This window comes from Ranitomeya imitator, chromosome 2, assembly GCF_032444005.1.
Source record: "Ranitomeya imitator isolate aRanImi1 chromosome 2, aRanImi1.pri, whole genome shotgun sequence".
NCBI classification, from domain to species: domain Eukaryota; kingdom Metazoa; phylum Chordata; class Amphibia; order Anura; family Dendrobatidae; genus Ranitomeya; species Ranitomeya imitator.
In genome coordinates this window covers 378514747-378535801 of record NC_091283.1, presented here as the reverse complement: position 1 = coordinate 378535801, position 21055 = coordinate 378514747, and positions in this window count along the sequence as shown.

Here is a 21055-nt window from a genome sequence, read left to right as displayed (position 1 = left end):
CGCTGCATGTTGATTGGTGCTCTAAAGAGCGCCAAACATCCAGAGAGGGGACCCGAGCTCCCGCCAAATAATCCCGGAAATGCTCAGCGCTTGCCAAGCACCGCGAGTACAGCGATGCTTGGGCGAGTAACGAGCATTACAGAGTATGCTCGCTCATCGCTAGACCTCAGTAGTGGCACAAAAAAAAAGGGCTGGAAGGTCGATTTAACAGCTACACTGGACACTACCTAGCTAAACTATCTGAGTAAGAAACAACCGCCGAGCTAACTAGCTAAAATCTAGCTGCTAACAGTGCCAGCATCAGGTTAGAGTGTCAAAATGGCGCCAAAACAAGATGTCTAGTCTATATATGGAGGGGTACATGTAATTTCAGCAGCCAATGACACAAGCAGTTGTGCCAGGACATTGTGGATGTTTCATGCGCCCTGATTGCGTAGCTGTAATGGGCACACAAAGTTATAAAGCTCCTCTGAGCTCTGCCAACTCCCTCCCGTTGTCATACACCAACATTATCATAGCCAAAGTGCTCAAGATGCTTTACTGGCAATGCAAATAATTTCCAGCACTTTTTATCGAATGTTTCCGATTTTATAACATTTTGCTCAGGTTTCCAATCCCTAATCTGAATGTGCCATATTCGTGCTGATTTTGTTTGGTGATCGTTTTTCAAACAAATTCGCTCATCATGTACTTATCACCTCTGAGCGGTCTCATCACACCAGATACCATCATAGCAGTAGATTCTATGGTGTCCAATAAACACGATCGTCCAGTCAGTCCCAGTTTTCCCAACATTTATTATAAATAATTTGCAAAGTTATTACCTACTTTTTGGGACAGAATATTTTTTTCCTCTTGGTTTTCTAACAGCTGCAAGTCTCATATTGTAGAGCTTCTTGCCCTTACCTCATCTTTCATCTGGTTCTCAGTCGTATACAGTTTGTTTCAGGGTTTCAGAGTGAACTCTGACCTTTGATTGAAGATCGATCTTGGCTTGTAATAATCCAAACAGAATGAGTCAATCCATCTGGAATCGAGAACTGGCGCAACTCAAGACATATGGCAAAAGTTAATTGTAATGGGATTCTCCATTATTTCATGTGTCTTCTCTTCAGCCACTAACTGTAAATCGTTTCTCTAGGAGTTCCTCTGTTACTTTGGAGTTCAATATAAATCAAAATAATAGAATGCAGCACACTTACATTACCGATCCCCTAAAGCTTTTCCTCCAGTGTTGCCCAGATACCTTGTTAATATCTGTATTTCATCTTCTGGTTGGAACAACATGTCACTGACCACTCAACAGCGGTAACCAATGTGTCTTTGCTGCTGCGAGATATCTTGGCCTACTGCTATTACTTTTATTTTTTGTGGTTTTCTGTATGCGACAATGTAATGCTGTTTATTTTAATATATGGAAATAAATGCTAAGTTTGAATTAGGCGGAGGGAAGCATTGGTAACAGGTTTGCCAAAAAGGAGAATGGAATTAAAGAGTCTTCAGTTGCCTGTGATTGGGTGCAGAAACCACATTTGTGGTCATCAACCATGGATTTTATTTTTCCTTGTTGTAGGAAGACGGCATTTCAACTTTACCAATACAAATACATACGAAACGAGTTTTCAAAACTTGTGTCAACGCAATTGTAGCATCCGTTGGCTCAAAAAGAATCTGTGATATCTGCGAAGTTAGCGATTACTACTCACCTGTGCTGTCATCTGGAGGAATCTCCTCATTACTCTGCTCATCCCCCCACATATATGTCTCTGCAGTATCAATAAGGGTCAGATCTTCATCCTGAAACTAATATTGTAACAGTCAAAGACAGATGGAGATGTCACATCTATGATCAGCTCTAATCCTGCCATCTCCACCATTCTCATTACACCAGTATGGACAGGACCGTATTTGGTCTTCATGCTGCCTTAGGCACTTTTTGTGGTCGCACCCCTTACTGATGTCACACAGTCTGTGCACATGACATCTATATAAGGCAGATCTACTCTGTAAAATGCTTTAAAAATCGCTAATTAAACACTAAAAGAATGAACGTCTGCACTTGCTGCACACAGGTTCAGTCTTTTGAGCATTTTTTTAACACCTTCAGCTTTTCAAAGTCATCAAGAGATTAAAATAGGTGACCTAACCATTGCTTCAGTGAGGAGAGGCCTAGAGATATAGAGACATGCTGTCTGCTCATTCACCCCTCCTCTTTACTGAAGGTGTTCAAAGGGAAGCCAAGGGCAGACAGGTAGCAGGCATCAGAGCGAGCCTGCAGCCACATTGTGTGCACCCACACTGACACTTGGAGCGCGCTGCTGCACTCATCCAGTGTCGCTGGTTTCACACTTGTGTATTTCTTCAAATCAGGCAAAATCAGGTTTTTCAGCCAAATCTTGATCCTTTCAGAATCCATTTTTTTTTGCCCATTCACTTTAATGGTGTCAGGTAGAATCCAATTACTTCAAGTTGCTTCCTGACACCATTAATGTGAAAGGACAAAAAAAAAAAAGGATCTTAAAAGTATCAGGATTTGGCTGAAAAACCTGATTTTGCTTGACTTGGAGAAAAAAAAGAAACCACAAGTGTGAAACCAGCCTCAGTGAGTAAGCGCAGACTTGCAAGCTGATTTTAGATAGCACTCGCTGTTACCAACGGAGCGCTGACAATAAAGACAAGCTTTAGTATACAAATATGAGAGTGCTGCAAAACACTCATTTGCATATTAAATAAAGTAGATTTAAATTTATAGCGCAAATAAAAACCATTCTATAGGAATATGACCCCTAATCCCCATTCTAAAGTGTCAGCCTCCCCCAAATCCCCAGCCTGCATAGCACCAGCCTCCCCTGTTAACCAGTATATAGCAGCAGCCTCACCTGTTCACCAGTATACAGTATATAGTAGCACCAGCCTCCTCTGCTCACCAGCATACAGCAGCTCCAGCCTCCGGTCACCAGTATACAGCAGCACCAGCCTCCCTTGCTCACCAGTATACAGCAGCACCAGCCTCCCCTGCTAACTAGTATATAGCAGCACCAACCTCCCCATCTTCATCTCGATGAGCGCTCAAGTGCTCTGGTGTCCTCCTCACATCCACAGACACTGCAGCACCTCGGATGCAGGTACCTCTCTGACCCCGGAAGTTGTGGCACCACTACTTCCTGGGTCAGTCAGCTCCCTGCATCAAGGTGAATATGGAGACGCACCCCTGCCCCCTCCTCCCCAGAAAAAAAACAGATTTCCTGGATTATCTAACGGAGGGGAGGTTGAAAAAAAATAAAATAAAAAATGTTCTTCTCTGTCCTGGTGCCACCCCCTGCAGCCCGGTGCCCTAGGCACGTGCCCTCCAGTGCCTTGTGGCAAATACAGCCCTGCTGGTAGATAAAGCAAGACTGAGCACAAGATCTTCACAGCCGTCTACATGTCATGAGTGTCATGCCCACAGTTGGTGCACATGGTTAGTGGACCCACTGCAAAGTGGATACTAGGAGCTCCTGATGGTTAAGACAGACTGGGCTGTAGGAAGCCACCAGGTAACATTTCCGGGCAGCCTTCAATACTGCAGCTGCCGATCTCAAGTGGCCGCGCTCGCTGGACACAGAGACATGACATGGAGTCACTGCCGTGCAGGATTTGAAGACAGGCAGACAAATTTGATCTTGAAAATAGTGTCTTGTTCACTCTCTCAGTTATTGGGAACAGTTTGGTAGCTGGGACTATGGATTCAGTACTGGCAGCCACCAGGACCAGGGGTGCAGTTCAGGTACCGCCAACGTGGTTTTAGGATTCGGATATGGATACTACCAAATCGGCTACAGAATAAAGAACACACTAGACTGTACTAATGGAACGACAAGGGAATAATTATAACAGGCTAAGGATGGTGGACGTGACAACGTACAGCTACACACACCAACCCACAGGGCACCTCCCTATTGGAGAGGGTTCCTTTTAGACAAGATGCCTCCCAGGTATTGGCTGGAGGCATTTTACTACCTAAGTCTTTAAGAGCAGGGAAGCACGCGCACTAGGTGTGCTGCTCGGAAGTGCACTCACACAGGAGACAGGGTGCACATAGAGATGTGAAAGCAACAACGCATCCGCAGCAGTGAGCATGTCGGCATTCCTGCATGGGAGGGAAAGGGGAACCATGCAGGGGGTGTCGGCATTAGCATAACAATATGGGAGATTTAATGGCACCTTCTTTTCATCTACCTGATGATCCTGAGGAACATTGGGATTCTCTTGATTATAGTCCTGATGAACAAGAGGATGGGGACTTCTCTCTGGTGTTGTCCTCTCACTGGATAGAACTGGAGGAAACACATACAGGGGCTGAATTAATTCTTTATATACAGATAATTATAGGCCGTGTGTATTTAGTCCTATTACCTGGTGATGCAAGGGGCTGGGGAGCCATGTACAGATGTCTGAATTCATCTAAATACTCCCACTCGTCCATGGAGAAATAGACGGTGACACCTTGACACCTTATAGGAACCTGACAAACAATAATAAGGATGATGTAATGTGACATCATAAAAATCTCTCACCTCTCCAGTAAGCCAGAAGAGGATCTCTATGGTGAGGTGTAATATCCTCTCCACCATCTTGTCCCTGTCCCTATCCATCATTGATGAGTTTTAAAGGAAACATTCGTAGGAACCTGAAAAAAAAGAAAGTAAAATCATACAAAACCTTAGGAAACCTTTGATGAGATATTAGAAGCAAATCTAGGTTTTTCTGCACTCAGGGCAAAAATTCAGTTTGGTGCCCCCTCCAATACACAGGTTAAGCAGTTTGAGAAATTGTCATTTGACCGCCCATATCTGATTTTGATACTTAATCATGTGCCAATGAGCTGGGTTTCTTAATTCTCACAATGTTCAGTAAAATACTGCAAACGCTGCTTTGCTGATAAAAGCAGGAAGAGGAGCTAATCGGCACAAGACCATAAGTATGAAAATCACGTGTGGTCACATGATGACCGCTGGTATTGGTAAGCAAAGCCAAATCCTGACAATCTATATTTAAAACTGTTAGGATTTGTATGCTACAGTGATGAATTTTATAATTAGTGCTCATAGCATAGATACAGATGTAGTCATCTTTACTTGTCAGATGAAAATACATCATGAACATATCCATGTATCACAATATCTGACAACTTATGGATTGTTACATGCGTAAAAGATCAGCACCAACAACACAGGAATATAGCACCAGAACCACCATCAGTACAGGAATACATAACATAGCCTAGCACAGTGATCAATTGTAATTTAACATCTAAGTATAATTAACTCCTTCACCCCAAAGCCTGTTTTCTACTTCCTGACTAGGCTTTTTTTTTTTTTTTTTTTTTTAATTCTGACCACTGTCAATGTATGAGGCTATGACTCTTTAACACTTCAATGGATCCCGGAGTGATTCCGAGACTGTTTTCTTGTGGCATATTGTACTTCATGAAAGTGGTAACATTTCTTCGGTATGACTTTTTTTGCAAATAAAAGAATTGGAAATTTGATGAAAATTTTGAAAATGTAGTAATTTTTGAACTTTGAATTTTTATGCCCTTAAATCACAGAGATAAGTCACACAAAATAGTTAATAAATAACATTTCCCCACGTGTCTACTTTACATCAGCACAAGTTTGGAACCAAAAGTTTTGTTTGCTAGGAAGTTATAAGGGTTAAAAGATGACCACCAATTTTTTGAAGTCACTTTGGTCCATATGACAGAAAATACCCAAAAGTGACACCATTCTAAAAACTGCACCCCTCAAGGTTCTCAAAACCACATTCAAGAAGTTTATTAACCCTTCTAGTGCATCACAGGAGCTGAAGCAATGTGGAAGGAAAAAAAATTAACATTTTACTTTTTAGTCACAAAAATGATCTTTCAGCAACATTTTTTATTTTCACAAGGGTAAAAGGAGAAAATGGACCACAAAAAGATGTTGCGCAAGTATGACGTTATCCCATATATGGGGAAAACCCCTGTTTTGGCGCATGGCAGGGCTCAGAAGGGAAGGAAGGAGCACCTTTTGACTTTTTGAATGCAAAATTGTCTAGAATTGAGAGCGGACACCATGTTGTAAAAAGAAAGGGGAAAAAAAAAATATCACATTTTTCCACAAAAAGAATCTTTTAGTTTCAATAAATTTTTATTTTAGAGCCATGGTAATAAAAATATACAACTGTTTGAAAATACCCTCCCACGCAGGGGAGATATAAATGGCAATTTCCATAATAGCTCACAAATACAACTTTTACATATAGGAAGACAAGACAGAAGAAGGGGTAGGGTAATACGAAAGGGAAACCAACAAATAATACATAGCGTTTTCTATTTAGCAGATCGCATTTACAATTACTCGCGATATCAGTAACACAAGAATAATCGAGTTGGGTTACACGTGAAACATAAATTTGGGTTAAGTTAGGTGGTAGGTAGGTATAATTTATGATCTGATCTACTTTATCAGGATCAAGTGATTAAACCTTCATTAGCTCTCATAAACCTTCTCTCAGAGTACCCACGTAACTTCCTGTATCAAGGAGATAAGCGTAGTGCCAGGTTCAACTGTGCGTTCGGGTCCAGTTCAATCCACGGATTCCAAATCTTAAAGAAAGAGTCCCACTTATCAGTTGTAATGACTTCAATACGTTCATTAGGCATGATGGTATTCATCCTCTCACCAAAGCTATAGACAATGAAAGAGACCTCCACTTAGCCGCTATGTGGATTTTGACTGCCAAGAGCAAAAAATTAATCAAATCTGTGAAAGTCATTGGTGAACTTCGGATGCTTCATCCCAAGCAAAATGACAGAAGGGTCAAATTGAAGTATCCCCAAACAATGTTTTACCTCCCGCCACTAATTTGATGCCAATGGACAAGCCTACCAGATGTGCTCCTAGGTGAGTCACACCCTCTAAATCATCTGTCAGACATTTGGCTAAATGCTATGGAGTTTTACCGCTACAAGATATGTTCTATGCAAGTCCTTCAAAGATGTCTCCACAAGTGATGTCTGGTGGATGATTCTTGATAACGTATAACAGCATCGCCGCCAATCTTTTATATACAGTGGGGCAAAAAAGTATTTAGTCAGTCAGCAATAGTGCAAGTTCCACCACTTAAAAAGATAAGAGGCGTCTGTAATTTACATCATAGGTAGACCTCAACTATGGGAGACAAACTGAAAAAAAAAAAATCCAGAAAATCACATTGTCTGTTTTTTTAGCATTTTATTTGCATACTATGGTGGAAAATAAGTATTTGGTCAGAAACAAAATTTCATCTCAATACTTTGTAATATATCCTTTGTTGGCAATGACAGAGGTCAAACGTTTTCTGTAAGTCTTCACAAGGTTGCCACACACTGTTGTTGGTATGTTGGCCCATTCCTCCATGCAGATCTCCTCTAGAGCAGTGATGTTTTTGGCTTTTCGCTTGGCAACACGGACTTTCAACTCCCTCCAAAGGTTTTCTATAGGGTTGAGATCTGGAGACTGGCTAGGCCACTCCAGGACCTTGAAATGCTTCTTACGAAGCCACTCCTTCGTTGCCCTGGCGGTGTGCTTTGGATCATTGTCATGTTGAAAGACCCAGCCACGTTTCATCTTCAATGCCCTTGCTGATGGAAGGAGGTTTGCACTCAAAATCTCACGATACATGGCCCCATTTATTCTTTCATGTACCCGGATCAGTCGTCCTGGCCCCTTTGCAGAGAAACAGCCCCAAAGCATGATGTTTCCACCACCATGCTTTACAGTAGGTATGGTGTTTAATGGATGCAACTCAGTATTCTTTTTCCTCCAAACACGACAAGTTGTGTTTCTACCAAACAGTTCCAGTTTGGTTTCATCAGACCATAGGACATTCTCCCAAAACTCCTCTGGATCATCCAAATGCTCTCTAGCAAACTTCAGACGGGCCCGGACATGTACTGGCTTAAGCAGTGGGACACGTCTGGCACTGCAGGATCTGAGTCCATGGTGGCATAGTGTGTTACTTATGGTAGGCCTTGTTACATTTGTCCCAGCTCTAATTATTGCTCCCACTGTTGATTTCTTCACTCCAAGCTGGTTGGCTATTGCAGATTCAGTCTTCCCAGCCTGGTGCAGGGCTACAATTTTGTTTCTGGTGTCCTTTGACAGCTCTTTGGTCTTCACCATAGTGGAGTTTGGAGTCAGACTGTTTGAGGGTGTGCACAGGTGTCTTTTTATACTGATAACAAGTTTAAACAGGTGCCATTACTACAGGTAATGAGTGGAGGAAAGAGGAGCCTCTTAAAGAAGAAGTTATAGGTCTGTGAGAGCCAGAAATCTTGATTGTTTGTTTCTGATCAAATACTTATTTTCCACCATAATATGCAAATAAATTGTTAAAAAAACAGACAATGTGATTTTCTGGATTTTTTTTTCTCAGTTTGTCTCCCATAGTTGAGGTCTACCTATGATGTAAATTACAGACGCCTCTCATCTTTTTAAGTGGTGGAACTTGCACTATTGCTGACTGACTAAATACTTTTTTGCCCCACTGTATAGGGTGGTACCTAGGTCTTCTTCCCACTGTACCATGTATTTTAGTTTTTCTTCATCATATGGAGGATTGATAATTGAATAGATTAATATTATTGATCCCATTCCCATAGGGTCATTTAGACATTTTTGCTCAAAATTAGATACTTGAAGGGGAGTAGTATTATTATTATTTGTAAAAATTTGACAAAGTGAAAGTAGAAATTAGTCCTACTGATAATTTGGTTTCCAGTAGTCCATCCTGATAGCACCACCAGGAGGTTGTCCTTCATATCCTTGATAGGGACAGGAAACACAGAAGAGGTTAAATAACCCCTCCCCACCTCCACCCCTCAGTGTCTTTTCCAAGTACCACACCACAATGGATGCAACTCTTATTAAATTTCCATTACAAAATGTTTATATCACATCAGATAGGAAATATACGCGAGGGAATATAAGAGTGTACTGTCATGATGGACATCTGGAAACCAAATAACCAGTAGGACTAATTCCTACTTTCCCAGGACGTCCCTCCAGACAGCACCACCAGGAGAAGTAACAAATAACTCCTATTTAGGGCGGGATCACTGCCTGGAGGACTTTCCTCCCATAGGTGGTCTGTTGGTTTGACATAACGTCCAATTTGGAATGTCTACAGAAAGTATTTATTTTGGACCAAGTTGCAGCCCTGCAAATTTCATCTATGGAGGCCTCTTCACTCTCTGCCCAAGAAGCCAAGACTGCTCTCAGCGAGTGAGCTTTAAGGCCTTCCGGTGGAATTTTTCCTGCCGAGGTATATGCTGTGGAAATGGCTAGTTTTATCCACCTAGCTAGGATGGCTTTTGATGCCTTCTTCCCCCTATTTTTCCCTACCATCTGGACAAAAAGATTTGAATCTAGCCTCCAACCTTCTGTGAGTTTTTAGGTATTGTATGACTGTCCTTTTAACATCTAAAAAGTGGAGTGCATGTTCTTTTTTGCTTTTAGGATCCTGACAGAAGGTGGGCAATATTATTTCCTGGCTCCTATGAAAGTTAGTTACCACTTTTGGGAGGAAGGACAGATCTAGTTTAAGAATGATACTGTCTTCCTGGATCTTTAGGTATGGGTGGTTTATGGAAAGGGCTTGAATTTCCCCTATACACAACACAAAAAATTGGACCAAATTATAAAAATTATAAAATCTTAGTTGCTAGAAGCTAAAGATTAGGCGTCCCAAAAAAAGGACATTGGTAGATAATGGGTTAAGTGTTACCGATCTGAGATCTGCCTGGTCTAGGGGTTCGTAAGGATTTTCCCGTAAATTATTCAGGACTAAATTTAGGTCCCAAGGAGGGACGGTACTACGTATCGTAGGTCTAATACGTTGAGTGGCTCTAATAAACCTTACCACCCAAGAATGTTCTGCCAGAGGGTAATCAAAGAAAGAGCTCAGAGCCGAGATTTGTACTTTTAGCGTATTGGGCTTTAGACCTTTGTCAAAGCCAGCCTGAAGAAAATCTAAGATTTGAGGAATATCAGGTTCTTGTTTAAGGGGTATTGGGCCTGTACAATATGAACAGAATCTCTTCCAGACTTTAAGATATATGGCTGAAATGACTGGCTTTCTACTCATTTGTAAGGTAGATAGGACTGACAGAGGCCTTTCGACTTTAGAATTTGTTTCTCAGGATCCAGGCTGAAAGCCGTAGGAAATCTAGATTGTGATGAACAAAAGGGCCCTGTGTCAGGAGGTTTCGTTGTAGTGGTAGAAGAATTGGATTTTCTAACGCCATCTGTTTCAGTACTGGGAACCAGCTCCTCCTGGGCCAGTATGGCACTATTAGAATAACCGTCGTCTGACTCTCTTGAATCTTCCGTAGAACTCTCGGAATTAAGGGCAGTGGAGGGAAGGCATATGCCAGTTCCATATCCCAATCCTGGGCTAAGGCATCCACTGCTGTTGGGTTGTCTCCTGGATTCAGCAAAAAGAAGAGTCTTGTTTTTGAGTTTATCTTTGAAGTGAATAAATCTATCTCTGGGAAGCCCCAGGCATCGGTAAGATGTAAAAAGACTTCTTGATTTAAGGCCCACTCTGTGGGTTGGATTTTCTTCCTGCTGTGAAAATCTGTTACTTGGTTCCTTTTGCCTTTTAAATGTACTGCTGTCAAGGATCTTATGTTGATTTCTGCCCAAGAGAATATTATTTTTGCTAGGTCTTGAAGATGACGGTGTCTGAGGCCTCCTTGATGTAGGATGAAGGAGACTAAAGTTGAATTGTTGGAGACTATTCTGATGTGAAGGTTGTGGAGCTGTTGCGGAGACCTGCTCAGCGCTTCCCAGACTGCTCTGAGTTCTCTGAAATTTGATGAGCTGTTTCGTATCCATGAGGTAACGACCTTCTATGTGAGCTCCCCAGCCACTGAGACTGGTGTCTGCAGTTATATTTATACATGGCGACATCCTCCAGGGTCTGCCTTGCTGCAGATTTGAGATGTTGATCCACCAGGACAGGGAGCGTCTTCCTTGTTCGGTTAAGGACATTTTGTCATCCAACGATGCCTCTATTCAATCCCATATGGAGAGTATGTCCCGCTGTAATCCCCTTGAGTGAAACTGGATCCACTGGACACTTGGAATGCATGAGGTCATCAGGCCTTGAAGTCTCATGGCCTTCCTGATAGTGGTGTTCTGTCTTTTCTCCAACATCTGCGCTTCCCTTGAGACAGCAAGTTGTTTGTGAGCTGGAAGGAATGAACACTCTTTCTCCGAGTCCAGATGGACCCCCAAGAAGGTTTTCCTTTTTTCTGCTTCTAGGACTTGACTTTTTTAGGTTTATTACCCAACCCAAGGTTTCTAGAAGCGACATACTCTCTTTTAGAGACTGTTTCTTCTGCCGCCGAGAGTCTGCCACTAACAGCAGGTCATCCAGGTACAGCACTATAAAGATATTTTTTGCCCGTAGGAAGGCCATGGCTTCTGCCATGAGTTTCGTAAAAATTCTCGGTGCTTAAGAGAGTCCGAATGGTAGACACTGGAATTGGAAATGAAGAATCTTCCCTCTGTCTTTTATAGGGAACCTGAGGTATTTCTGGTGTAAGGGATGAATTGGCACATGATAATATGCACTTTTGAGATCTATTGTACACATTACTGAATCCTTCTTTATTAATGGTATGACAGATCTGATGGTCTCCATTTTGAAGAGTCTGTCACACAGACAGCTCTCCAGCGACCAACGATGCCGAAGTCCCCGGGTAAAGCACAGCACAGCGGTGACGTCACCGCTGTGCTTTACGGCCGGCGCTCAGTCAGTGCAGGAAGCTGACGGCGGGGGACGTGACAGACACCGGAACGTGAGTATCTACTGTTTTTTTTTTTTTTTTTTTAACTTTTACAATGGTAACCAGGGTAAATATCGGGTTACTAAGCACGGCCCTGCACTTAGTAACCCGATGTTTAACCTGGTTACAAGTGAACACATCGCTGGATCGGCGTCACACATGCCGATCCAGCGATGACAGCAGGTGATCCAGCGACGAAATAAAGTTCTGGCCTTCTAGCTCCGACCAGCAATGTCACAGCAGGATCCTGATCGCTGCTGCGTGTCAAACACAATGAGATCGCAATCCAGGACGCTGCAACGTCACGGATCGCCATCGTTCTCGTTCAAAAGTTGCTCAGTGTGAAGGTACCTTAACTCAGTGGTCCTCCACAGCCACCCAAACAGACGGACATACGCTAGACCTCATCTTTATCTGTTCCTTATCTAATCTCACAACCTCTCCCTTCCCCTTATCTGACCACCATCTACTCATCTTCTCTTCCTTGTCCTCCTCACCCACCCCCCATGTCCAGCCAGTACCACATCCTCGCAGAAACCTTGAACACCTAGACATTCACAGACTCTCAGACTCTTCTACCCCTGTCCTCCATATCTTCACTCCATTCCTGGTGATGTTTTACATCAATGTGCTTAGTCCTTGCACTAAAGTTATTACTGATGGCAAGTTTAATGCATCCTTGTTTGTCCTCATAGATAACTGTTGGTTGAGCTAGTGGCTTGCCGAAATCTTCCAAAAGTTGATTGACATATATTCTGCTTCTCTAGGAGATAATGCAACTGACACTTGTTTTCTGCTGGAACAAGAAATTGAAACTTCTCCTAACTTCAACAAGTAACCACTTGTTGATTTCCAATCACTTGAATATCTAGCCCAATCTGCATCCACCTAACCTCTGAGAGTGAGGTCTCCTGATGCAGATATCTGAAGATTTAGCCTTTGAGTTTCTTGAAGATATTGAATTCTCTTAATTGCATTACAATCTCTTTGGTATGGTTTGCTTACATGTCGGCAGAGAATTCAGACTGTGGTTGTGATATCCGGACGAGTTATGGTTGCTATGTACAGAAGAGCCCCCACTGCTTGTCTGTAACTCTCATTGCTGGGTAACAAATCTTCTTCCAACTTTAAGTGGACGGATCCATTGGTGTTGATGCACATTTGGCTTCTGACATTCCAAACTGCTTTAGGGTTGTGGAAATTTTAGAACTTTGATAAGAAAACTCCCATGTCTGGAGTTGGTGAAGGGACTCCATCTCTTCATTAGTGGCATTTTTCCACTTCTGTTTCTCGTGGACAGGCAGTTTTTGCATCTCATGCCTTAACTGTGGCTCTAATTCAGGAAGTGTTCTGACCATATAAGAAAGGAGTCTAGCTGGGATACCTTTGCTTGACCTTTCTGATCTCCTGACTGGAGGTTGATTTGGTTCTTCTGTGTCTTCCTTGGTGACTTCAGGGCTTATCCACACTTCCGTTTTTTTATTTTCGGTGTCTGGGTTTGGTGATTGAGATTCTTGTTCTTGCTTCTTAGGTTGAATGACTGGTGTAACTTCATGGAATTTACAGAGCTTTGATCAATCACTACATCTCTGCTGATTGTTCTGGGTGTAGGATTCTGTATCCCTTTTGAGTTCACTATAGCCCACCAGAAATCCTTGCTTTGCGTGCGATTCCCACTTGGAACATTTTTTGGGGGGAACACACACAAATGTTTTACTCATCGCCATGACAGCACCCCACTGGAGAGAGGGATCCGCCCCGCAGGAACAGGAAACCTACAGAGAAATAAAAGGGGGCGGTCCACCTCTCCTCCTCAGTTTAGGTTTCCTGTTCCTGCGGGAACGACAGGACTTCTACAGGACATACCTGGGCTAAGCATGCCGCCTGTGCAGTATCTGCGAGAACGGCAGGGGCTGCAGCCTAGAAGCAGCGTCTGGGGAGTTCCGCTAGACGGCTCCCTCCTCGTCTGGAGAATCATGCAGACGGCCGGGACCGGGGAGGGCCGTCCGACATCATCTGCATCGTGTGGGCGGCAGTGCGGGAAGAAGCCTTGGCTGGCTGGAATCGGGTAAGGTGAGGGCAGCGTTCCCATTGCGGTCCGGTGCTGAAATCCCGGACCGCGCATGCGCCGACTGCTGTAATACAGACTACCCCGGAAATGGATAGTAAACTTCTGGGGCGTACAGGCCAGATCTGCGGCGGGGAGGAAGCACCGTGTCGCACATGCACACTGCGCACAAGAAAGGGCGCACTATTTAAACCGCTGAACGAGGGTAATTCGGCGATGCAAGATGTCATCCCCAGGTGCCATGGATCCCACAGCTGGAGATCCAGTACCCCCGCCAAAGATCACACCAGAGGATCCTCTGAGACCGCTCGTAAAAGCAACGGATCCAGGACAGGATCTCAGCCTTCTGATCCGGTACTAATTGCTTCACTGGGTGAGTTTTTAACTCTGCCTATTAAGCTGACATTGTCTCCCTCCTCTCTCTTTTTCTCCTTCTCTCGCCATGTTTTATGACGATCAGACTAAAAAATGACAAAAAACGAAACATAAGGAATGTGCCTTGTGTAGCCAGCCCCTTCGGGACTCATACCCCAAAAAGCTTTGCAAAGACAGTTTCAAGGAAATGACACAAGGAGCAGCAGTGTCCATTACGGACTTACATGCCATTATTAGGGAAGAACTAAAAACTTTGGCCCAGGAAAAACTGCATAAAAGTAAATCTAGAATACCAACACCTGTGTCAGACTCCAAAAGTGACCAAGCTGTATTTTCGGAAGCCTCCCTATCATCATCACCATCATCATCTTCATCAGAGATCGAGGGACGCTCATGTTTTCCCTTAAGGTACCATCACACTGAACGATATCGAAAGCGATCCGTGACGTTGCAGCGTCTTGGCTAGCGATATCGTTGAGTTTGACAGGCAGCAGCGATCTGGATCCTGCTGTGACATCGTTGGTCAGAGCAGAAAGTCCAGAACTTTATTTTGTCACTGGACTCCCGCAGACATCGCTGAATCGGCGTGTGTGACACCGATTCAGCGAGGTCTTCACTGGAAACCAGGGTAAACATCGGGTTACTAAGCGCAGGGCCGTGCTTAGTAACCTGATGTTTACCCTGGTTACCAGCGTAAACGTAAAAAAAACAAACACTACATACTTACATTCTGGTGTCTGTCCTCCGGCGTTCTGCACTGCGAGTGCCGGCCGGAAAGCAGAGCACAGCGGTGACGTCACCGCTGTGCTTTCAGGCCGGCGCTCACAGTCAGTGCAGGAAGCAGAGCGCCGGGGGACAGACACCGGAATGTAAGTATGTAGTGTTTGTTTTTTTTATGTTTACGCTGGTAACCAGGGTAAACATCGGGTTACTAAGCGCGGCTCTGCGCTTAGTAACCTGATGTTTACCCTGGTTACCAGGGGACTTTGCATAGTTGGTCGCTGGAGAGCTGTCTGTGTGACAGCTCTCCAGCGACCACACAGCGACGCTGCAGCGATCGGGATCGTTGTCTAGATCGCTGCAGCGTCGCTAAATGTGACGGTACCTTTAGACAGTGTGGACAATTTGGTCAAATCAATTCGGAATACCATGGGGTGTGAGGAGACAAAGGGTGCGCAAACCACGCAGGACATAATGTTTGCGGGTTTAGCAGAGAGAAAGAGGAGATGTTTTCCAGTTATACCAGCAGTGAAAGCATTAATTAAAAGAGAGTTGGAGAAACAGGATCAGAGAAGTTTTCTACCCTCTGCGTCAAAATGAAAATATCCGTTTAGTGATGAAGAACTTCTTACATGGACCAAAATCCCTAAGGTCGCCGCAGCCGCAGCTTCTATGCGGGACTACTTGTCGATCCTTTGGATCGTAAAGCTGAGTCATCCCTTAAGCGATCTTGGGAAGCGACTATTAGATCCACTATAAAACTCCTCTTTCCAAACTGTATGATGGGGGCCATTAATCTAAAAGATGCTTATTACCATCTCCCGATCCATGACAGATACCAGAAATTCTTCAGGGTAGCAGTGACAATCAATGGCAAGATTCATCATTTCCAGTACGTAGCCATGCCCTTCGGCCTTTCTACAGCGCCAAGGATCTTCACCAAGATAATGCTAGAGGTGATGGCCTATCTTCACCAAAAAGAAACATTAATTGTGCCCTACCTGGATGACTTTTTGGTCATAGGAAATTCAGTTACTCAATCTGCTGACCGCTTGGCTCACGCAATTTCCTCTCTACAGGATCTAGGCTGGATCATCAATACCAACAAATCCAGACTTACTCCACTTTCCTGTCAAACGTTCTTGGGGTTCCATCTAGACTCCATAACCCAAAAGTGTCTTCTCCCTCAGGTAAAGATACTACTCATCAGACACAAAGTCATAGCTGCAATAAATAGTCCACGTATATCCCTAAGACAAGGGATCCCAGCAATGACATATCTTATTTCTTGTATACCTGCAGTGAAATGGGCCCAATATCATTCCCGAACACTGCAACACCAGATTTTACAAGAAGAAAGACGGTTACTTGGTCGCCTAAATGCAAAAATAACCTTGTCACAGGACGTTTTAACTTCCTTAACGTGGTGGCTGGATTCAGACCATTTGATGAGTGGTGTTTCATGGGTGATAACGCCATCTCATACTATAACCACTGACGCCAGTCCTCACGGATGGGGCGCTCATATGGGGAATGATTTTTGCCAAGGGTCGTGGGACATGGAAGAACGCTGCGACTCATCTAACCTTAAAGAACTAAATGCAGTAAAATACGCCTTATACCACTTTCTCCCACAGCTTCGGGGAAAAGACGTCAGAATCCTTTCCGACAACACCACCACAGTGGCGTATCTAAACAGGCAAGGAGGCACTCGATCAGAGACTCTGATGTCTTCTGCTAGATTCAAGATTTCTCCAGCAGAAAGTCACCCGACATCCCTTACTGCGCTTCACATAAGAGGGGAAAGCAACCAGCAGGCAGACTTCTTAAGTCGACACACCTTGAGACAGGGGGAGTGGTGCCTAAACCATCATATCTTTCAGGACATAGTATCCCTATGGGGTCGTCCACAAATAGATCTCTTTGCCACAAGAAGAAACAAAAAAGTCTGGAGATTTGCCTCCTTATCTCCAGCAGATCATCCGGACATTCTGAACGCTCTCCAAGCCCCTTGGCAGTTCAGTCTGGCATACACCTTTCCTCCGATCATATTACTACCACAGGTCATACGCAAAATCAGAGAAGAAGGAGCGAGAGTTATACTGATAGCTCCATTCTGGCCCAAGAGACCATGGTTCTCGTGGCTGCAAACCATGTCGATCTCAGACCCTTGGGTCCTCCCCTCTACACCCAATCTTCTCTTCCAGGGACCGTTTTTCCACCCTCAGGTGGACAATCTCCATCTGACGGCCTGGAATTTGAGAGGCAGATGCTAAAATTAAGGGGGTTCTCGGAGGGATTGATTGACACACTCCTCCAGAGTAGAAAACATTCAACCACAAAAATTTAGACAAGATTATGGAAGAAATTCCTACAATTCCATACATCTCCCAACATGTCAGAAATTCCGATACAATCTATCCTGGAATTTCTTCAAAAAGGGAGAGAACTAGGTTTAACTGTAAACACTTTAAAGGTTCATGTTTCAGCACTAGGAGCCCTCTATGGCCATAACATTGCAGGAAATAGATGGGTATCCCGATTTATCACAGCCTGCAAACGGATAAATCCAGTTAATATACCTAGAATTCCACCCTGGGATCTAAATTTAGTTTTACAAGCCCCAACAGACTCTCCATTTGAACCAATAGACTCAATACCCATCAAAAGCCTATCACTAAAAACGGCACTCTTGGTAGCACTGACTTCAGCTAAGAGAATCAGTGACATCCAAGCTCTTTCTATAGATCCACCTTTCCTGCTAACTTTTCAGGATAAGTTGATTCTTAAACCAGACCCTTCCTACCTTCCCAAAGTAGCAAAGAAATTCCATCGGTCACAAGAAATAATCTTGCCCACTTTCTTCAGTAATCCCTCCACTCCTGAGGAACAGAAGTACCACACTCTAGATGTTAAAAGAGTAGTGTTAAAGTACATTGATAGGACCAGCAGCTGGCGACAGTGTAGGGCTCTGTTTATATCCTTCCAGGGTCACAAGAAGGGCCATGGAGTAACAAAACCGGTTTTTGCGTACCGGTAATAGGATTTTACAGAGTCCACGACAGCACCCCTACGAGAGAGGGGATCCGCCCACCTTCCGGACAGGAACCTACAGGATTTAAAGGGGCGGTCCCCCTCACCACTCCAGTTTGTGTTTCAGAGTATAAGGGACACCGCCATTGAGTTAGTACATAAACATATACACTTAAACATTACTAAATACCATCACCTTCTAAAGAGAGATTTTTTAAAAGCACACTTTCCCAAAGGGTGCAGAAACCAGTGATCAACTACGGGGGGGAATGTGCGGGTGCTGTCGTGGACTCTGTAAAAGCCTATTACCGGTACGTAAAAACCGGTTTTCCTATAGCCACGACAGCACCCCTACGAGAGATTTTCAAATATCAATCACCTGGGAGGGATTACAGCACTAAGTACTGTACGGCCAAAAACTAAATTGGCCTCTGAAGATAAATCAAGATGATAATGTCTATAAAAGGTGGGAGGAGATGAACACGTTGCCACCTTACATATTATGTCTATGGAGACGTCCGCTCTTTCCGCCCAGGATGAGGCCATTGCTCGAGTGGAGTGGGCCCTGATGCGATCTGGTGGTGTCTGGCCTTTAGCAGTATAAGCAAGATATATGGCATCTCTTATCCATCTGGCGATAGACGCTTTTGTTACACTCGCCCCTTTCCTTGGGTTCTGAAAGGAAACAAACAGAGCCCTACTCTGCCTCCATGGTTCTGTTTTGTGAAGGTACTCTAATAGAGTTCTTCTAACATCTAACATGTGATATTTCTGCTCGTCAGCTGAAACCGGATTGTCAAAGAAAGATGGTAAAATTATTTCCTGACTTCTATGAAATTTGGAAGCCACTTTTGGTAGGTATGCTGGATCTGGTCTTAATACTACCTTATCCTGAAAGACCATTTAATAAGGAGGATCTATCGACAATGCTTGTAAATCACTCACTCTCCTAGCAGAAGTCAGGGCTACTAGGAAGGCTGTTTTTAAAGTTAAATTTTTAATGGAGACAGAATCTATTGGCTCAAAGGGGGGTTCTGTTAAGGCGTCTAAAACCAAATTTAAATCCCATGGTGGTAATCTAGGAACATACTGGGTTACTACGTTCAGTGGCCTTAATAAATCTGGATACCCATCTACAGGTCCTTCTCAAAAAATTAGCATATAGTGTTAAATTTCATTATTTACCATAATGTAATGATTACAATTAAACTTTCATATATTATAGATTCATTATCCACCAACTGAAATTTGTCAGGTCTTTTATTGTTTTAATACTGATGATTTTGGCATACAACTCCTGATAACCCAAAAAACCTGTCTCAATAAATTAGCATATTTCACCCATCCAATCAAATAAAAGTGTTTTTTAATAACAAACAAAAAACCCATCAAATAATAATGTTCAGTTATGCACTCAATACTTGGTCGGGAATCCTTTGGCAGAAATGACTGCTTCAATGCGGTGTGGCATGGAGGCAATCAGCCTGTGACACTGCTGAGATGTTATGGAGGCCCAGGATGCTTCAATAGCGGCCTTAAGCTCATCCAGAGTGTTGGGTCTTGCATCTCTCAACTTTCTCTTCACAATATCCCACAGATTCTCTATGGGGTTCAGGTCAGGAGAGTTGGCAGGCCAATTGAGCACAGTAATACCATGGTCAGTAAACCATTTACCAGTGGTTTTGGCACTGTGAGCAGGTGCCAGGTCGTGCTGAAAAATGAAATCTTCATCTCCATAAAGCATTTCAGCCGATGGAAGCATGAAGTGCTCCAAAATCTCCTGATAGCTAGCTGCATTGACCCTGCCCTTGATGAAACACAGTGGACCAACACCAGCAGCTGACATGGCACCCCACACCATCACTGACTGTGGGTACTTGACACTGGACTTCAGGCATTTTGGCATTTCCTTCTCCCCAGTCTTCCTCCAGACTCTGGCACCTTGATTTCCGAATGACATGCAAAATTTGCTTTCATCAGAAAAAAGTACTTGGGACCACTTAGCAACAGTCCAGTGCTGCTTCTCTGTAGCTCAAAAGTGGCTTTACCTGGGGAATGCGGCACCTGTAGCCCATTTCCTGCACACACCTGTGCACGATGGCTCTGGATGTTTCCACACCAGACTCAGTCCACTGCTTCCTCAGGTTCCCCAAGGTCTGGAATCGGTCCTTCTCCACAATCTTCCTCAGGGTCCGGTCTCCTCTTCTCGTTGTACAGCGTTTTCTGCCACATTGTTTCCTTCCAACAGACTTACCATTGAGGTGCCTTGATACAGCACTCTGGGAACAGCCTATTTATTGAGAAATTTCTTTCTGGGTCTTACCCTCTTGCTTGAGGGTGTCAATGATGGCCTTCTTGACATCTGTCAGGTCGCTAGTCTTACCCATGATGGGGGTTTTGAGTAATGAACCAAGCAGGGAGTTTATAAAAGCCTCAGGTATCTTTTGCATGTGTTTAGAGTTAATTAGTTGATTCAGAAGATTAGGGTAATAGGTCGTTTAGAGAACCTTTTCTTGATATGCTAATTTATTGAGACAGGTTTTTTGGGTTATCAGGAGTTGTATACCAAAATCATCAGTATTAAAACAATAAAAGACCTGACAAATTTCAGTTGGTGGATAATGAATCTATAATATATGAAAGTTTAATTGTAATCATTACATTATGGTAAATAATGAAATTTAACACTATATGCTAATTTTTTGAGAAGGACCTGTATTTCCTGCCGCATCGCTGTTATATAATGCCCCCAAAGCTGAAACTTGGACTCTAAGTATTTACCGCCAAGGCCAATTCTCGGCCTTTCTGTAAAAACTCCAGAATAGCCGGAATTGGAACCTTGCCTGAAAAGGGATTTTGGTAGAAGGCAAGGAACTTTTTCCAAGTTTTAGCATAGATCTTAGTAGTAACCTCTTTCCGGCTATTTAAAAGGGTAGATATGAGAGCCTCTGAAAACCCTCTTCTCCTCAATAACTCCCTCTCAAATTCCACGCCGTCAGATG